Source organism: Oryctolagus cuniculus, unplaced genomic scaffold (assembly GCF_051225735.1).
Source record: "Oryctolagus cuniculus isolate XC-2025 breed Fujian yellow rabbit unplaced genomic scaffold, ASM5122573v1 ptg000037l, whole genome shotgun sequence".
NCBI classification, from domain to species: domain Eukaryota; kingdom Metazoa; phylum Chordata; class Mammalia; order Lagomorpha; family Leporidae; genus Oryctolagus; species Oryctolagus cuniculus.
The window spans coordinates 744,499-760,085 of NW_028301697.1; positions in this window are offsets into that span (position 1 = coordinate 744,499).

A 15,587-nucleotide genomic window follows, 5' to 3' on the forward strand; every position below is an offset into this window, starting at 1 on the left:
CTGCTGAGGTGACAGATACTATTTCCCTCCAAATTGAGTGTGAGTGCGATTTTGAGGTGAATTGAGTCAGAATTCCAAAGTCAGTCTGTGGAAGGGGGGGATGTATCTGGAAACAGCCAGTTTCCTTGTGTCTAAATCCTGCCAAATATCACAAAGGACTCTTGCATTTCTTTGGTTTTTTCACATTTCCCTTATTTATCATTGTTTGTAATGATTTTTTTTTGTGAGCTTTGGTTTTGAGGCTGGAATATGGAGTTCAGGACACTGGATTAATGGTCTTGTTCAATCAGAGCACAGCTGTTGGCTTGCTCCAATTCTGGCTTGCTTTCAAGGTTTTGGGTGCCTCAGCCCATTTGTGGTTTCTTTGCGGCAATTTCCTAAATGTTTTCTGGGTCTGAGTTGGTTTTGCCTTCTTCCTCCCCAAATTTTGTATTCTGGCATAATACAAACAAGAGTTTGGACAGAGTAGCCATTATGAAATAAAAAATACAACAAATATGCGTTTGAAGCTTGTATATGTACTGGTCACAAGACCAAGGTAAGTTTTTTGTTTTCGAAAATAAAATTGAACACTCTGGCTGAGGTGACAGATATTAATTGCCTCCAAAACCGAGTTTCACTGCGATTTTTTTGTTAATTCATTCAGAATCCAAAGACACTCATTTGGGAGGTGTGGATGAATCTGGAAACAGCCGTTTACATGGCCATAAATCAAGCCCAATATCCCTAAGAGCTCCGGCATTTCTTAGGTTTTTTCTCATTTTTCTTATTTATCATGGTTTGTAATGAATTTTCTGATGTGAGCTTTGGTTTTGAGGCTGGCATACTGAGTTTAGGGCACAAGAGGAAGGTTATTTTTCAATCAGGGCACAGCTGTTTCCTTTCTCAATTCTGGCTTGCTGTCATTGTTGTGGGTGCCTCAGCTGACTTTTGGTTTCTTGAGTGGCAATTTCCTAAATGTTTTCTGGGTCTGAGTTGGTTTTGCCTTCTTCCTTCCCAAATTTTGCATTCTGACGCAATACAAACAAGAGTTTGGACAGAGTAGCAATTATGAAATAAAAAACACAACAAATAGGAATTTCAAGTTTGAAATCTACAGGTAAGAAGACGAAGGTGAGTTTTTGAGTTTTGGAAAATAAAATGGAACACTTTGGCTGAGGTGACAGATATTAATTGCCTCCAAACCGAGTTTCACTGCTATTTTCATGTTAATTCAGTCAGAAGCCACAGACACTCAGCTGGGAGGTGTGGATGAATCTGGAAACAGCCGTATACATGGCAATAAATCAAGCCCAATATTACTAAGAACTCCTGCATTTCTTTGGCTTTTTTCTCATTTTTCTTATTTATCATGGTTTGTAATGAATTTTCTGATGTGAGCTTTTGTTTTGAGGCTGGCATATTGAGTTCAGGGCACAAGAGGAAGGTTCTTTTCAATCAGGGCATAGGTGTTGGCTTGCTCCAATTCTGGCTTGCTGTCATTGTTTTGGGTGCCTCAGCCGATTAGTGGTTTCTTGAGCAGTAATTTCCTAAATGTTTTCGGGGTCTGAGTCGGTTTTACCTTCTTCCTTCCCAAATTTTGTATTCTCATGCAATACAAGCAAGATTTTGACAGAGTAGCCATTATGAAAGAAAAAATAACACAGCAAATTGCCCTTTCAGGATTAGAAATCTACAGGCAACTCGACCAAGATGAGTTTCTGTGTTTTGGAAAATGACATGGAACGCTTCTGCTGAGGGGACACATACTAATTCCCTCCAAATTGAGTGTGAGTGCGATTTTGAGGTGAATTCAATCAGAATTCCAAAGTCAGTCTGTGGAAGGGGATATGAATCTGGAAACAGCCAGTTTCCTTGTGTCTGAATCCAGCCAATTATCACAAAGGACTCTTGCATTTCTTTGGCTTTTTCACATTTCCCTTATTTATCATGGTTTGTAATGAATTTTCTGATGTGAGCTTTGGTTTTGAGGCTGGAATATGGAGTTCAGGGCACAGGAGGAATGGTCTTTTTCAAACAGGGCACAGTTGTTGCCTTGCTCCCATTTTGCCTTGCTGTCATTGTTTTGGGTGCCTCAGCTGACTTTTGGTTTCTTGAGCGGCAATTTCCTAAATGTTTTCTGGGTCTGAGTTGGTTTTGCCTTCTTCCTTCCCAAATTTTGTATTCTACCACAATACAAACAAGAGTTTGGGCACAGTAGCCATTATGAAATAAAAAACACAACAAATAGGTGTTTGAAGCTTAGAAATCTACAGGTAACACGACCAAGGTGAGTTTTTGTGTTTTGGAAAATAAAATGGAACACTTTGGCTGAGGTGACAGATATTAATTGCCTCCAAACTGAGTTTCACTGTGATTTTCAGGTTAATTCAGTCAGAATTCCACAGGCAGTCAGCTGCAGGGGCGGATGAATCCGGGACAGCCGGTTTCCTTGCAGCTAAATCAAGCCCAATATCATTATGGATTCTTGCAATTCTTTGGCTTTTTTCTCATTTTTCTATTTATCATGGTTTGTAATGAATTTTCTGATGTGAGCTTTGGTTTTGAGGCTTGAATATGGAGTTCAGGCACTGGATTAATGGTCTTTTTCAATCAGGGCACAGCTGTTGGCTTGCTCAAGTTCTGGATTGCTGTCATTGTTTTGGGTGCCTCAGCTGACTTTAGGTTTCTTGAGCGGCAATTTCCTAAATGTTTTCTGAGTCTCAGTTGGATATGCCTTCTTCCTTCCCAAATTTTGTATTCTGACACAATATAAACAAGAGTTTAGACAGAGTAGCCATTATGAAATAAACAACACAACAAATAGCCGTTTGAAGCTTAGAAATCTACAGGTAACACGACCAAGGTGAGTTTTTGTGTTTTGGAAAATAAAATGGAACACTTTGGCTGAGGTGACAGATAGTAATTGCCTCCAAACCGAGTTTCACTGTGATTTTCATGTTAATTCAGTCAGAAACTACAGACATTCAGCTGGGAGGTATGGATGAATCTGGAAACAGCCATTAACAAGGGAATGATTCAAGACCAATATCACTAAGAACTCCTGAATTTCTTTGGATTTTTTAGGATTTTTCTTATTTTTCATGGTTTGTAATGAATTTTCTGATGTGAGCTTTGGTTTTGAGGCTGCAATATGGATTTCAGGGCACCGGAGGAATGGTCTTTTTCAATCAGGTAACAGCTGTTGGCTTAATCCAATTCTGTCTTGCTTTCAAGGTTTTGAGTGCCTCAGTGTCCTTCAGTTTCTTGAGTGGCAATTTCCTAAATGTTTTCTGAATCTCAGTTGGTTTTGCCTTCTTCCTTCCCAAATTTTGTATTCTGACGCAATACAAACAAGAGTTTGGACAGAGTAGCCATTTTGAAATAAACAACACAACAAATAGGCATTTGAAGCTTAGAAATCTACAGGTAACACGACCAAGGTGAGGTTTTGTCTTTTGCAAAATACAATGGAACACTTTGGCTGAGGTGACAAATATTAATTGCCTCCAAACTGAGTTTCACTGCGATTTTCAGGATAATACAGTCAGAATTCCAGAGGCAGTCAGCTGAGGGTTAATGAAACCGGGAATAGCCGGTTTCCTTGCGACTAAATCAAGCCCAATATCATTATGGATTCTTCCATTTCTTTGGCTTTTTTCTCATTTTTCTTATTTATCATGGTTTGTAATAAATTTCCTGATGTGAGCTTTGGTTTTGAGGCTGCAATATGGAGTTCAGGGCACAAGAGGAAGGTTCTGTTTCCATCAGGGCACAGCTGTTGGCTTGCTCCAATTCTGGCTTGTTGTCATTGTTTGGTGTGCCTCAGCTGACTTTTGGTTTTTTGAGCTGCAATTTCCTGAAAGTTTTCTGGGTCTGAGTTGGTTTTGCCTTCTTCCTTCCCAAATTTTATATTCTGTCGCCATTCAAACAAAAGCTAGGACAGAGCAGCCATTATGAAATAAAAAACACAACAAATAGGCTTATGAAGCTTAGAAATCTACAGGTAACAAGAGCAAGGTGAGGTTTTCTGTTTTAGAAAATAAAATGGAACACTTTGGCTGAGGTGACAGATATTAATTGCCTCCAAACTGAGTTTCACTGCGATTTTCAGGTTAGTTAGGTCAGAATTCCACAGGCCGTCACCTGGAGGGGTGGATGAATCTGGGAATAGCTGGTTTCTTTGCGACTAAATCCAGCCAAATACCACAAAGCCTCTTGTATTTCTTCGGCTTTTTTCTCCTTTTTCTTATTTATCATGGTTTGTAAGATTTTGGACAGAGTAGTCATTATGAAAGAAAAAAAAAAAAACACAGCAAATTGCCCTTTCAGGATTAGAAATCTACAGGCAACATGATCAAGATGAGTTTCTTTGTTTTGGAAAGTGACATGGAACCCTTCTGCTGAGGGGACAGATTCTAATTCCCTCCAAATTGAGTGTGAGTGCGATTTTGATGTAAATTCAATCAGAATTCCAAAGTCAGTCTGTGGAAGGGGGGGATGAATCTGGATACAGCCAGTTTCCTTGTGTCTAATCCATTCAAATATCACAAAGGACTCTTGCATTTCTTTGGCTTTTTCACATTTCCCTTATTTATCATGGTTTGTAATGAATTTTCTGATGTGAGCTTCGGTTTTGAGGCTGCAATATGGAGTTCAGGGTAACGGAGGAATGGTCTTTTTCAAACAGGGCACAGCTGTTGGCTTGCTCCAATTTTGGATTGCTGTCATTGCTTTGGGTGCCTCAGCTGACTTTTGGTTTCTTGAGCGGCAATTTCCTAAATGTTTTCTGGGTCTGAGTTGGTTTTGCCTTCTTCCTTCCCACATTTTGTATTCTGACACAATGCAAACAAGAGTTTGGGCACAGTAGCCAGTATGAAATAAAAAACACAACAAAAAAACAGCCGGTTTCCTTGCGACTAAATCAAGCCCATTATCATTATGGATTCTTGCATTTCTTGGCTTTTTTTGCATTTTTCTTATTTATCATGGTTTGTAATGAATTTTCTGATGTGAGCTTTGGTTTTGAGGCTGGCATGTTGAGTTCGGGGCACTGGATTAATGGTCTTTTTCAAACAGGGCACAGCTGTTGTCTAGCTCCAATTCTATCTTTCTTTCAAGGTTTTGGGTGCCTCAGCAGATGTGTGGTTTCTTGAGTGGCAATTTCCTAAATGTTTTCGGGGTCTGAGTTGGTTTTGCCTTCTTCCTTCCGAAATTTGTATTCTGAGGCAATACAAACAAGAGTTTGGACAGAGTAGCCATTATGAAAGAAAAAACAAAAACAAATAGGCATTTGTAGCTTAGAAATCTACAGGTAACACGACCAAGGTGAGTTTTTGTGTTTTGGAAAATCAAATGGAACACTTTGGCTGAGGTGACAGATATCAATAGCCTCTAAACTGAGTTTCACTGCGAATATCAGGTTAATTCAGTCAGAATTCCACAGGCAGTCAGCTGGAGGGGTGGATGAATCCTGCAACAGTTGGTTTCCTTGTGACTAAATCCTACCCAATATCACTAAGAACTGGCGCATTTCTTTGCTCATTTCTCATTTTTCTTATTTATCCTGGTTTGTAATGAATTTTCTGATGTGAGCTTCGATTTTGAGGCTGGCATATTGAGTTCAGGGCACCAGAGGAAGGTTCTTTTTCAAACAGGGCACAGCTGTTGTCTAGCTCCAATTCTATCTTTCTTTCAAGGTTTTGGGTGCCTCAGCAGATGTGTGGTTTCTTGAGCGGCAATTTCCTAAATGTTTTCTGGGTCTGAGTTGGTTTTGCCTTCTTCCTTCCCAAATGTTGTATTCTGACGCAATACAAACAAGAGTTTGGACAGAGTAGCCATTATGAAAGAAAATACAAAAACAAATAGGCATTTGTAGCTTAGAAATCTACAGGTAACATGACCAAGGTGAGTTTTTGTGTTTTGGAAAATCAAATGGAACACTTTGGCTGAGGTGACAGATATCAATAGCCTCTAAACTGAGTTTCACTGCGAATATCAGGTTAATTCAGTCAGAATTCCACAGGCAGTCAGCTGGAGGGGTGGATGAATCCTGCAACAGTTGGTTTCCTTGTGACTAAAAAAGCCCAATATCATTATGGATTCTTGCATTTCTTTGGCTTTTTCTCTTTTTTCTTATTTATCATGGTTTGTAATGAATTTTCTGATGTGAGCTTTGGTTTTGAGGCTGGCATATTGAGTTCAGGGCACAAGAGGAAGGTTCTTTTTCAATCAGGGCACAGCTGTTGGCTTGCTCCAATTCTGGCTTGCTGTCATTGTTTTGGGTGCCTCAGCTGATTTGCAGTTTCTTCAGCAGCAATTTCCTAAATGTTTTATGGGTCTGAGTTGGTTTTGCCTTCTACCTTCCCAAATTTTGTATTCTGATGCAATACAAGCAGAGTTTGGACAGAGTAGCCATTATGAAAGAAAAAAAAAAAACACAGCAAATTGCCCTTTCAGGATTAGAATTCTACAGGCAACACGACCAATATGAGTTTCTGTGTTTTGGAAAATGACATGGAACCGTTCTGCTGAGGGGACAGATTCTAATTCCCTCCAAATACAGTATGAGTGAGATTTTGAGGTGAATTCAATCAGAATTCCAAAGTCAGTCTATGGAAGGGGGGATGAATGTTGAAACAGGCAATTTCCTTTTGTCTAAATCCAGCCAAATATCACAAAGGACTCTTGCATTTCCTTGGCTCTTTCACATTTCCCTTATTTATCAAGGTTTGAAATGAAATTTCTGATGTGAGCTTTGGTTTTAAGGCTGCAATATGGAGTTCAGGGCACCGGAGGAGTGGCCTTTTTCAAATAGTGTACAGCTGTTGGCTTGCTCCACTTCTGGCTTGCTGTCATTGTTTTGGGTGCCTCAGCTGACTTCAGCTTTCCTGAGTGGCAATTTCCTAAATGTTTTCTGGGTCTGAATTGGTTTTGCCTTCTTCCTTCCCAAATTTTGCATTCTGACACAATGCAAACAAGAGTTTGGACAGAGTAGCCATTATGAAATAAAAAACACAACAAAAGGTGTTCGAAGCATATAAATCTACAGGTAACAGGACCAAGGTGAGTTTTTGTGTTTTGGAAAATCAAATGGATCACTTTGGCTGAGGTGACAGATATTAATTGCCTCCAAACTGAGTTTCACTGCGATTTTCAGGTTAATTCACTCAGAATTCCACAGGCAGTCAGCTGGAGGGGTGGATGCATCTGGGAACAGCCGGTTTCCTTGTGACTGAATCAAGCCCAATATCATTATGGATTCTTGCATTTCTTTGGCTTTTTTCTGATTTTCCTTATTCATCATGGTTTGTAATGAATTTTCTGATGTGAGCTTTGGTTTTGAGGCTGCAATATGGAGTTCATGGCACAAGAGGAAGGTTCTTTTTCAATCAGGGCACAGCTGTTGGCTTTCTCCAATTCTGGTTGCTGTCATTGTTTTGGGAGCCTCAGCTGATTTGTGGTTTCTTGAGTGGCAATTTCCTTAATGTTTTCTGGGTCTGAGTCGGTTTTGCCTTCTTATTCCCATATTTTGTAGTCTGATGCAATACAAGCAAGATTTGGACAGAGTAGCCATTATGAAAGAAAAAAAAAAACACAGAAATTGCCCTTTCAGGATTAGAAATCTACTGGCAACATGATCAAGATTAGTTTCTGTGTTTTGGAAAATGACATGGAACCCTTCTGCTGAGGGGACAGATTCTAATTCCCTCCAAATTGAGTGTGAGTGCGATTTTGAGGTGAAATCAATCAGAATTCCAAAGTCAGTCAGTGGAAGGTGGGTATGAATCTTGAAACAGCCAGTTTCCTTGTGTCTAAATCCAGCCAAATATCACTAAGAACTCGTGCATTTCTTTGGCTTTTGTCTCATTTGTCTGATTTATCATGGTTTGTAATGAATTTTCTGATGTGAGCTTTGGTTTTGAGTATGGCATATTGAGTTCAGGGCAATGGATCAATGGTCTTTTTCAAACAGGACACAGCTGTTGGCTTGTTGCAATTCTGGCTTGCTGTCATTGTTTTGCGTGCCTCAGCTGTTTTTGGTTTCTTTAGTGGCAATTTCCTACATGTTTTCTGGGTCTGAGTTGGTTTTGTCTTCTTCCTTCCCAATTTTGTATTCTGACGTAATACAAACAAGAGTTTGGACAGAGTAGCCATTATGAAATAAAAAACACAACAAATAGGCGTTTGAAGCTTATATATGTACAGGTAACACGAGCAAGGTAAGTTTTTGTGTTTTCGAAAATAAAATTGAACACTCTGGCTGAGGTTACAGATATTAATTGCCTCCAAAACCGAGTTTCACTGCGACTTTTTTATTAATTCATTCAGAAACCAAAGACACTCAGTTGGGAGGTGTGGATGGATCTGGAAACAGCCATTTACATGGCCATAATTCAAGCCCAATATCCCTAAGAACTCCTGCATTTCTTTGGCTTTTTTCTCATTTTTCTTATTTATCATGGTTTGTAATGAATTTTCTGATGTGAGCTTTGGTTTTGAGGCTGGCATATTGATTTCAGGGCACAAGCGGAAGGTTCTTTTTCAATCAGGGCACAGCTGTTGGCTTTCTCCAATTCTGGCTTGCTGTCATTGTTGTGGGTTCCTCAGCTGACTTTTTGTTTCTTGAGTGGCAATTTCCTAAATGTTTTCTGGGTCTGAGTTGGTTTTGCCTTCTTCCTTGCCAAATTTTGTATTCTGACGCAATACAAACAAGAGTTTGGAGAGAGTAGCAATTATGAAAGAAAAAACAAAACAAATAGGCATTTGAAGTTTTGAAATCTACAGGTAAGAAGACTAAGGTGAGTTTTTGAGTTTTGGAAAATAAAATGGAACACTTTGGCTGAGGTGACAGATATTAATTGCCTCCAAACCGAGTTTCACTGCGATTTTCAGGTTAATTCAGTCAGAAACCACAGACACTCAGCTGGGAGGTGTGGATGAATCTGGAAACAGCCATTTACATGGCAATAAATCAAGCCCAATATTACTAAGAACTCCTGCATTTCTTTGGCTTTTTCACATTTCCCTTATTTATCATGGTTTGTAATGAATTTTCTGATGTGAGCTTTGGTTTTGAGGCTGGTATATTGAGCTCAGGGCACAAGAGGAAGGTTCTTTTTCAATCAGGGCACAGCTGTTGGCTTGCTCCATTTCTGGCTTGCTGTCATTGTTTTGTTTGCCTCAGTCGATTTGTGGTTTCTTGAGCGGCAATTTCCTAAATGTTTTCTGGGTCTGAGTCGGTTTTGCCTTCTTATTCCCCAATTTTGTATTCTGATGGAATACAAGCAAGATTTTGGCAGAGTAGCCATTATGAAAGAAAAAAAAAAAAAACCACAGCGCATTGCCCTTTCAGGATTAGAAATCTACAGGCAACTCGACCAAGATGAGTTTCTGTGTTTTGGAAAATGACATGGAACCCTTCTGCTGAGGGGACAGATTCTAATTCCCTCCAAATTGAGTGTGAGTGCGATTTTCAGGTGAATTCAATCAGAATTCCAAAGTCAGTCTGTGGAAGGGGGGGATGAATCTTTAAGCAGCCAGTTTCCTTCTGTCTAAATCCAGCCAAATATCACAAAGTACTCTTGCATTTCTTTGGCTTTTTCACATTTCCCTTATTTATCATGGTTTGTAATGAATTTTCTGATGTGAGCGTTGGTTTTGAGGCTGCAATATGGAGTTCAGGGCACTGGAGGAATGGTCTTTTTCAACCAGGGCACAGTTGTTGCCTTGCTCCCATTTTGCCTTGCTGTCATTGTTTTGGGTGCCTCAGCTGACTTTTGGTTTCTTGAGTGGCAATTCCTAAATGTTTTCTGGGTCTGAATTGGTTTTGGCTTCTTCCTTCCCATATTTTGTATTCTGACGCAATAAAAACAAGAGTTTGGGCAGAGTAGTCATTATGAAATAAAGAACACAACAAATAGGTGTTTGAAGCTTAGAAATCTACAGGTAATTCAACCAAGGTGAGTTTTTGTGTTTTGGAAAATCAAATGGAACACTTTGGCTGAGGTGACAGATATTAATTGCCTCCAAACCGAGTTTCACTACGATTTTCGTGTTAATTCGGATAGAAACCACAGACACTCAGCTGGGAGGTGTTGATTAATCTGGAAACAGCCATTAACAAGGGAATAAATCAAGCCCAACATCACTAAGAACTCCTGCACTTCTTTGGCTTTTTTCTCATTTTTCTTATTTATGATGGTTTGTAATGAATTTTCTGATGTGAGCTTTGGTTTTGAGGCTGGCATATTGAGTTCAGGGCACAAGAGGAAGGTTCTTTTTCAATCAGGGCACAGCTGTTGGCTTGCTCCAATTCTGGCTTGCTGTCATTGTTTTGGGTGCCTCAGCTGATTTGTGGTTTCTTGAGCGGCAATTTCCTTCATGTTTTTTGGGTCTGAGTCGGTTTTGCCTTCTTATCCCCATATTTTGTATTCTGAGCAATACAAGCAAGATTTGGACAGAGTAGCCATTATGAAAGAAAAAAAAAACACAGAAATTGCCCTTTCAGGATTAGAAATCTACTGGCAACATGATCAAGATTAGTTTCTGTGTTTTGGAATATGACATGGAACCCTTCTGCTGAGGGGACAGATTCTAATTCCCTCCAAATTGAGTGTGAGGGCGATTTTGAGGTGAAATCAATCAGAATTCCAAAGTCAGTCAGTGGAAGGTGTGTATGAATCTTGAAACAGCCAGTTTCCTTGTGTCTAAATGCAGCCAAATATCACTAAGAACTCGTGCATTTCTTTGGCTTTTCTCTCATTTTTCTTATTTATCATGGTTTTTAATGAAATTTCTGATGTGAGCTTTGGTTTTGAGGCTGCAATATGTAGTTCAGGGCACAAGAGGAAGGTTCTGTTTCAATCAGGGCACAGCTGTTGGCTTGCTCCAATTCCAGCTTGCTGTCATGGTTTTGGGTGCCTCAGAAGATTCGTGGTTTCTTGAGTGGCAATTCCCTAAATGTTTTCTGGGTCTGAGTAGGATTTGCCTTCTTATTCCCAAATTTTGTATTCTGATGCGATACAAACAAGAGTTTGAACAGAGTAGCCATTATGAAATAAAAAACACAACAAATAGGCGTTTGAAGCTTGGAAATGTACAGGTAACACAACCAAGGTGAGTTTTTGTGTTTTGGAAAATACAATGGAACACTTTGGCTGAGGTGAAAGATATATATTGCCTCCAAACTGAGTTTCACTGCGATTTTCAGGTGAATTCAGTCAGAATTCCACAGGCAGTCAGCTGGAGGGGTGGATGAATCCGGGAACAGCCCGTATCCTTGCGACTAAATGAAGCCCAATATCATTATGGGTTCTTGCATTTCCTTGGCTTTTTTCTCCGTTTTCTTATTTATCATGGTTTGTAATGAATTTCCTGATGTGAGCTTTGGTTTTGAGGCTGGAATATGGAGTTCAGTGTACCGGAAGAATGGCCTTTTTCAATCAGGGCACAGCTGTTGGCTTGCTCCAATTCTGGCTTGCTGTCATGGTTTTGGGTGCCTCAGCTGACTTTTGGTTTCTTGAGCGGCAATTTCCTAAACGTTTTCTGAGTCTCATTTGGTTTTGCCTTCTTCTTTCCCAAATTTTGTATTCTGATGCAATACAAGCAAGAGTTTGTTCAGAGTAACCATTATGAAATAAACAACACAAGAAATAGGCGTTTGAAGCTTAGAAATCTATAGGTAACACGACCAAAATGAGTTTTTTTGTTTTGGAAAATTAAATGGAACACTTTGGCTGAGGTGACAGATATTAATTGTCTCCAAACCGAATTTCACTGCGATTTTGAGGTTAATTCAGTCAGAATCCCTAGTCACTCAGCTGGGAGTTGTGGATGAATCTGGAAACAGCTGTTTACATAGGAATAAATCAAGCCCAATATCATTATGGATTTTGCGTTTCTTTGGCCTTTTTCTCATTTTTCTTATATATCATGGTTTGTAATGAGTTTTCTGATGTGAGCTTTGGTTTTAAGCTGGCATATTCAGTTCAGGGCACAAGAGGAAGGTTGTTTTTCAATCAGGGCACAGCTGTTGGTTTGCACCAATTCTGGCTTGCTGTCATTATTTTGGGTGCCTCAGCTGATTTGTGGATTCTTGAGTGGCAATATGCTAAATGTTTTCTGGGTCTGAGTTAGTTTTGCCTGCTTATTCCCAAATTTTGTATTCTGATGCAATACAAGCAAGATTTTGACAGAGTAGCCATTATGAAAGAAAAAAAAAACAAAGCAAATTGGCCTTTCATGTTTAGAACTGTACAGGTAGCACAATCAAGATGAGTTTCTGTGTTTTGGAAAATGACTTGGACTCCTGCTGAGGGGACAGATACTAATTTCCTCCAAATTGAGTGTGAGTGCAATTTTGAGATGAATTCAATCAGAATTCCAAAGTCAGTCTGTGGATGGGGGGATGAATCCGGAAACAGCCAGTTTCCTTGTTTCTAAATCCCACCAAGTATCACAAAGGACTCTTGCATTTCTTTGGCTTTTTCACATTTCCCTTATTTATCATGGTTTGTAATGAAATTTCTGATGTGAGCTTTGGTTTTGAGGTTGCAATGTAGAGTTCAGGGCACCGGAGGAATGGTCTGTTTCAAACAGGGTACAGATGTTGGCTTGCTCCAATTCTGGCTTGCTGTCATTGTTTTGGGAGCCTCAGCTGACTTTTGGTTTCTTGAGCGGCAATGTCCTAAATGTTTTCTGGGACTGAGTTGGTTTTGCCTTCTTCCTTCCCAAATTTTGTATTCTGACACGATACAAACAAGAGTTTGGGCAGAGTAGTCATTATGAAATAAAAAACACAACAAATAGTCGTTTGAAACTTATAAGTCTACTCGTAACACGACCAAGGTGAGTTCTTGTGTTTTGGAAAATTAAATGGAACACTTTGGCTGAGGTGACAGATATTAATTGCCTACAAGCTGAGTTTCACTGCGATTTTCAGGTTAATTCAGTGAGAATTCCACAGGCAGTCAGCTGGAGGGGGGGATGAATCCTGGAACAGCCGGTTTCCTTGCGACTAAATGCAGCCAAATATCAGAAAGGACTCTTGCATTTCTTTGGCTTTTTTCTCATTTTTCGGATTTATCATGCTTTGTAATGAATTTTCTGATGTGAGCTTTGGTTTTGAGGCTGCAGTATGGAGTTCAGGGCACAAGAGGAAGGTTTTTTTTTTTTAAACAGGGCACAGCTCTTGGCTTGCTCCAATTCTGGCTTGCTGTCTTGTTTTGCATGCCTCAGCTCAATTTTGGTTTGTTGAGTGGCAATTTCCTAAATGTTTTCTGGGTCTGAGTTGGTTTTGCCTTCTTCCTTCCCAAATTTTGTATTCTGTCGCATTACAAACAAGAGTTTGGACAGAGCAGCCATTATGAAATAAAAAACACAACAAATAGGTGATCGAAGCTTAGAAATCTACAGGTAACATGACCAAGGTGAGGTTTTGTGTTTTGGAAAATCAACTGGAACACTTTGGCTGAGGTGACAGATAGTAATTGCCTCCAAACTGAGTTTCACTGCGATTTTCAGGTGAATTCAGTCAGAATACCACAGGCAGTCAGCTGGAGGGGTGGATGAATCCGGGAACAGCCAGTTTCCTTGCGACTACATCAAGCCCAATATCATTATGGATTCTTGCATTTCTTTGGCTTTTTTCTCCTTTTTCTTGTTTATCATGGTTTGTTATGAATTTTCTGATGTGAGCTTTGGTTTTGAGGCTGCAATATGGACTTCAGGGCACCGGGGGAATGGTCTTTTTAAATCAGGGCACAGCTGTTGGCCAGCTCCAATTCTGGCTTGCTGTCATTGTTTTGGGTGCCTCAGCTGACTTTTGGTTTCTTGAGCAGCAATTTCCTGAATGTTTTCTGGGTCTGAGTTGGTTTTGCAGTCTTCCTTCCCAAAATTCTTTTCTGCTGCCATACAAACAAGAGTTTGGGCTGCGTAGCCATTATGAAATAAAAAAAAAAAAAAACAAAACAAATAGGCGTTCGAAGCTTAGAAATCTACAGGTAACACGACCAAGGTTAGTTTTTGTGTTTTGGAAAATCAAATGGAACACTTCGGCTGAGGTGACAGATATTAATTGCCTCCAAACTGAGTTTCACTGCGATTTCCAGGTTAATTCAGTCAGAATTCCAAAGGCAGTCAGCTGGAGGGGTGGATGAATCCGGGAACAGCCCGTTTCCTTGCGACTGAATCAAGCCCAATATCATTATGGATTCTTGCATTTCCTTGGCTTTTTTCTCCGTTTTCTAATTTATCATGGTTTGTAATGAATTTTCTTATGTGAGCTTTGGTTTTAAGGCTGGTATATTGCGTTCAGGGCACAAGGGGAATGGTCTTTTTCAATCAGGGCACAGTTGTTGGCTTGCTCCAATTCTGGCTTGCTGTCATTGTTGGGTTCCTCAGCTGACTTTTGGTTTCTTGAGGGTCAGTTTGCTGAATATTTTCTGGGTCTGAGTTGGTTTTGCCTTCTTCCTTCCCAAATTGTGTATTCTCATGCAATACAAGCAAGATTCTGGACAGTGTAGCCATTATGAAAGAAAACAAAAAACACAGCAAATTGGCCTTTCAGGATTAGAAATCTACAGGCAACATGACCAAGATGAGTTTCTGTGGTTTGGAAAATGACATGGAACCCTTCTGCTGAGGGGACAGATACTAATTCATCCAAATTGAATGTGAGTGGGATTTTGAGGTGAATTCAATCAGAATTCCAAAGTCAGTCTGTGGATGGGGGGATGAATCCGGAAACAGCCAGTTTCCTTGTGTCTAATCCCACCAAATATCACAAAGGACTCTTGCATTTCTTTGGCTTTTTCACATTTCCATTATTTATCATGGTTTGTAATGAAATTTCTGATGTGAATTTGGTTTTGAGGCTGCAATATGGAGTTCATGGCACTAAAAGAATGGTCTTTTTCAAACAGGGCACAGCTGTTGCCCTGCTCCAATTCTGGCATGCTGTCATTGTTTTGGCTGCCTCAGCTGATTTGTGGTTTCTTGAGTGGCAATTTCCTAAATGTTTTCTGGGTCTGAGTTCGTTTTACCTTCTTCCTTCCCAAATTTTCTATTCTGATGCCTTACAAACAAGAGTTTGGGCAGAGTAGCCATTATGAAAGAAAAAACGCAACAAATAGGCATTTAAAGCTTAGAAATCTACAGGTAACATGACCAAGGTGAGGTTTTGTGTTTTGGAAAATCAAATGAAACAATTTGGCTGAGGTGACAGATAGTAATTGCCTCCAAACTGAGTTTCACTGCAATTTTCAGGTTAATTCAGTCAGAATTGCACAGGGAGTCAGCTGGAGGGGTGAATGATCCGGGAACAGCCGGTTTCCTTGCGACTGAATCAAGCCCAATGTCATTATGGATTCTTGCATTTCTTTGGCTTCTTTCTCCGTTTTCTTATTTATCAAGGTTTGTAATGAATTTTCTGATGTGAGCTTTGGTTTTGAGGCTGCAATATGGACTTCAGGGCAGAAGAGGATGGTTCTTTTTCAATCAGGAAACACCTCTTTGCTTGATCCAATCTGGTTTAATTTCATTGATTTGGGTACCTCAGCTGACTTTTGCTTTCTTCAGGGGCAATTTCCTAAATGTTTTCTGGGTCT